Source organism: Lolium perenne, chromosome 1 (assembly GCF_019359855.2).
Source record: "Lolium perenne isolate Kyuss_39 chromosome 1, Kyuss_2.0, whole genome shotgun sequence".
In the NCBI taxonomy this organism is placed as follows: Eukaryota; Viridiplantae; Streptophyta; class Magnoliopsida; order Poales; family Poaceae; genus Lolium; species Lolium perenne.
Genome location: NC_067244.2, coordinates 221,346,157 through 221,351,233, shown reverse-complemented (window position 1 = coordinate 221,351,233; position 5,077 = coordinate 221,346,157). Strand labels below are relative to the sequence as shown.

The 5,077-nt window shown below is 52.2% G+C and overlaps 1 pseudogene; it reads left to right on the top strand.

Annotated features, from left to right (window-relative positions):
- Nucleotides 1–1,249: 1,249 nt before the first annotated feature.
- Nucleotides 1,250–3,604, top strand: LOC127327317 (L-type lectin-domain containing receptor kinase SIT2-like; annotated as a pseudogene).
- The last annotated feature ends 1,473 nt before the right edge of the window (nt 3,605–5,077 follow it).

The window sequence follows — 5,077 nt, the reverse complement described above, 5'->3', positions numbered from 1 at the left end:
CCAAAGCGGACGCAAACGGTCGCTCGCCGCTGGAGATGCCCTTACAACTTGACTCGGTACATTTGGAAAAAATATGAATGCGGTAACTGTGCACCCTCCACTCTACTCAAAAGTAGTGGGTAGGCCAAAAAAAATATTCAAAAGAGAAGAAGAAAGATGGAGTAAAATTCATTGCAAAGGCATGCATGACTATGCACTGTTATAGTGCCATGTCTGTGGAAACCCCAAGAAAAAACATGTCAAGTGGGGTTTGGAGCAACTAAATGGAGATGATAATGTTGCAGGTGAGGATATGGATGATCATTCTATAATACATGTACATTGAAAAACGTCTAAATGGTGTACTTTATTATTCATCCTAGTATTTCTATTTAATTTAATTTAATTTTTATTTGGCGGCACTTAATGCCTATTACTCTAGACCCAAGAAATGATCCAATGCATCAATGCGAAGCATAGTTTATCAGATGGGACAAGAGGTGTTAACTCCTATCTTTTCTTAATTTGTAATGAAAAATCCATGTTACATTAAAAAAATATTGTGTACTAACTATTTTTCAACAGGCTGCGGCTCATTTCCCTATCCCAAGAGTAAAACAGCCTTTACCTGAAGAGAGTGCATTTGTGGTGGCTACAAGGGAAGGACTAGCACCTACAAGGGTGACTAGTGCCAAACAAGAGGAGGCTTAACTGCAAGAGGCAGGGCAAGTACAACAGACGAAAGATGAAGAGGGAGAGAAAGAGGAGGTGGAAGAGGTAGATGAAGGAGAATTGCAAGAGGAAGAGAAAAAGGGTGTAAGAGAAAGCGGACACAAAATGAGCTGGGTGCAACTCTATTACAACCTCCAGAAGGAAAAGGGTGAGGAAAGAAACAAACTGGTCAACGGGGTTAGGGTTAGGGTTAGGAAGCACACTTGTACCTCCAGAAGCACACTTGTACCATCGGTGGACGCCAAGTCGCCAAGGGTAACGTTTGGTACCGTGGGAACACAATTTGGAAGTAATTGTATGAAAATGCACCCGGTGGACAACCTTGTGTACCACTGGTACAACTACCTCATCTTCAAACTTGACAAGGACACGTGGACAGATCATTGTCTTGTCTTGTCTAATAACCCGAGTCAATGCCCGGTCAAGCGGGGAATTGGTCAAGCGGGGAAGTTTGATGACTGTACTACCAAAGGAGTCTCGGTCGAACAGTCTTGTCCACTCTAATGGCTATTAATTGTAGACTGTGCATACTCCCAGCCATCCGTCCATGTGATATCCGATGGATGCTTGATGTTGCACAGCAATAGTAATTGTCCTCTGTCGAGAGCTGAAACACAATACATTGTTTCGACCATGTCTCCGGCGTCGTCCATGGCTCTCCTTGGCCACGTCGTCGTGCTCTCCCTCCTTGCGCATTGCATCGTAGTACCTACTTCGGCCGCCGTCGACTTCATCTACAACGGGTTCCAGCACGCCGCTGACCTGAGCCTAGACGGGTCGGCGTCGGTCTTGCGTGGCGGCGCGCTTCAGCTTACAAACGACAGCACCAACCTCATGGGCCACGCCTTCTTCGCCCCGCCGGTGCCGATGCTCGTGAACAAGGCCGTCGTCTCCTTCAGCACGGCCTTTGTTTTCGACATCTCGTGACCGTGGGTAGAGGCGGCGGACATGGACTGGCCTTCGTGGTCGCTGCTTCCAAGGTGCTCCCTGAGGCAAGCGCCGAGCAGTACCTCGGCCTCCTCGGCAAGGGGAATCTGGGCAACTCCTCGAACCACGTCTTTGCCGTCGAGTTCGACACGGTGCAGGCGAGCGGGCTCCTAAACGAGACCAACGGCAACCACGTCGGCGTCGACTTGAACAGCCTCGTGTCAGCCTTGTCGGAGCCGGCTGGGTACTTCACCGACGACGGCGGCAGGAACGTCTCGGTGCCGCTCGAGAGCGCGCAGCCGATCCAGGCGTGGGTTGAGTACGACGGCCGCGCAAGGGTCCTCAACGTGACCATCGCTCCCGCGTCCGTGCCTACGCGGCCGCACCGGCCGCTCATATCGCACGCCATTGACCTCACGGCGATCTTTAAGCAAGACATGTACGTCGGCTTCTCGGCGGCGACCGGGAAGCTGGCAAGCTCGCATTACATTCTCGCTTGGAGCTTCCGTACCGACGGAGTTGCACAATCCATCGATCTCTCCCGGCTGCCGAAAGTCCCGAAGACGCCGGCTCCTCCACCTTCCATGTCCACCGTCATCATGATCGTCGCTCTGTCTTGCGCCGCCACGCTGGTCATGGTCGTCGTGGCGATCGGTGCCGCGCTCTGGCTATGGCGAAGGGCAGCGCTCGCCGAGACGCTGGAGGAGTGGGAGCTGGACCACCCACACAGGTTGCCGTACAAGGAGCTGTACAGGGCGACAAAGGGGTTCAAGGACAGTGAGCTCCTGGGCGCCGGTGGCTTCGGCCAGGTGTACAGAGGCGTGCTCCGCCGCTCCGGCGACACGGTGGCCATCAAGAGGATCTCAAGCAACGGGTCGCAGGGGATGCGCGAGTTCGTGGCCGAGATCGCGAGCCTCGGGCGCATGCGTCACCGGAACCTAGTGGAGCTGCGCGGGTGGTGCAAGCGCGGGCAAGACCTGCTTCTGGTCTACGACTTCATGCCCAACGGCAGCCTCGACGCGCACCTATTCGGCGCCGGCGTATCCCCGTCGCCAGCCATGCTCTCCTGGGAGCAGCGCGTGAGGATCCTCAGGGGCGTCGCGTCGGGGCTGGTGTACCTTCACGAGGGGTGGGAGCAGGTGGTGGTGCACCGCGACGTGAAGGCCAGCAACGTGCTGCTGGGCGCGGACATGAGCGCGCGGCTGGGCGACTTCGGCCTTGCGCGCCTCTACGAGCACGGCGCCGACCCTGCCACGACACGCGTCGTCGGGACGCTGGGCTACATGGCGCCGGAGCTCACCGTGACGGGCAAGGCCACCACGGCCAGCGACGTGTTCGCCTTCGGTGGCCTGCTTCTAGAGGCGGTGAGCGGGCGCCGGCCCATCGACCCGGCCACCGGCGTGAACCTGGTGCGCTGGGTGCGAGACCACGGCGTCAAGGGCGACCTGGTGCGCGCCGTGGACGAGAGGCTCGACGGATGGTATGACAAGGAGGAGGCGAGGCTGGTGCTGTGGCTGGGTCTCGTTTGCAGCCAGTGGCAACCGGGGGCACGGCCTAGCATGAGGCAGGTCTGCCAGTACCTCGATGGCGAGGAGGAGATGCAGGATGATGCCGTGCTCCTCATATCCGACGTCGACTCCATCGACTTCGGCTCCTTGAAGTCCCTGACATGGTCGTCCTGCGCGACTATGTCTGCCGGCTCGCTGCGCGGTGGTCGATGAATATGGTTGTTTCTGCGGGCTTCCACCAAATTCACGCGAAACTGAGTTTTTTCGCTCCTCGATCAGGCGTTTATGTGTTAATTTGCAGCCGCTATGGATCTGCTTAATCGCCCAATATTGCCTGAATGGATCCACTCGTGCATTTGATGGTTAAGATTCAACTAATACCGTGATGTCGAATGGCATGCACGATCTCTTGTGTTGGGATTACGCTGTTACCAATAATAACAAAGATTATGATCAAATGTTGAATGTATAAGCAAATTATCATATAATTTAATTCAAATAAAAAAATGATAAATCATGACTACAGAAACAACAAGTAAACTAAACATGCAGATCTACAGAGTAGATGAACAAATTGCATCTAGACAAGACAAAAAAAAAAGACGAACGGATTGCATAAACTAGAAATTCTAATAAAGATTGAAATGGGAAACGTAGAAACACATATGGTGCAATATGAGCAGAGGCGGCGTTGGCGGCAGCAACAACGTCGGTGTTGTCTCCCATGTTGAGGTTGCTGAAGAGGTTGCCGATGCCCGGGAAGAAGTCGGCGTTGGAGAACTCTTCGTCGGACAATGTCGTGTTGCCAGTAGTCACGCGTAAGCGCTCCGCAAAAATCTGATTGTCCCTCACCCATACAGGTCTAAGGGAGGCAGGGTTCCGGAAGCCTATTGTCCCGTTGGTCGGTACACGTCGAAGGAGGGATGAGGAAGAAGAAGGCGGCGACGCAAGATTCTGGAAAAGGCGGTCGCATATGCATCTCGTGCATGCTAAGGTTCGCGTCTGGGTTTATATAGTGCGGGTCGGGAAGGTCGTGGGGTGCAGCCCACGTTCGAGTCAACACAACCACAATCCAGTAGATCCAAAACGAAATGGCTACGCTAGCGCGTCCGGTAATAACTCGTAATTAATAACACAATTAATTTCCTAAACAAAAAATGATTAGCTCGGCTCGGAGCGATTCCCGTAACCCGCGGCACGTCATGACATGTTTGACGAGGCGGACGGAGGAGGATGAATGCGCGAGGGCTCTCTCTTCTCACTCACTTACAAGGACTAGAACAACCCTCTTATAAACCAGTCCACATCTCTCTCAAATAGAAATTAGTCTCACCCCTTTCCATACACCCGTGGGCCAAGATAATTTAGAAATTTGCTTTGGTCTATGGGCTAAGGGCCAAGACCAAATTACAACAACCCCCCACTAAATCTTATTGGCACATTAAATACCATTATTGTAGAACATTGTTTGTATAGCACCTTGGTGGAGACTGTTAAGTTAAACTTCCACTAAGAACTTTATATTACACCAGTTTGCAACTTGAATAGTGGACTATGCCTTGAACTACAACTTTTCTTCTCACTAGGTTCACACAAAGCCTAGACCGATAAAGGGCTTCCGTGAGCCTTCCTCGCAGTGTGGAACGTATACGTCATACTCCAAGGCCATTCATGAGTTCATTAGAGAGCACCCAACTCTCACAGATTGCGACGTTTACCAATCAAGCTCATATATGTTTGTTCTTCAGAAGATGTTCTGCATGACAACATCTTTGCTTAAATAGTCCACTTAGAACATATTAAGATAAATATCAAACTGCCGTGCAGATTAGGAGAGTATTGCATCTTCACGAAGAGGTAAATTCAATGTAGGGATACTCTCCTCCCAGCTGACCAACACCTTGTCTCTCAATTCTAATTCACGGCATCTC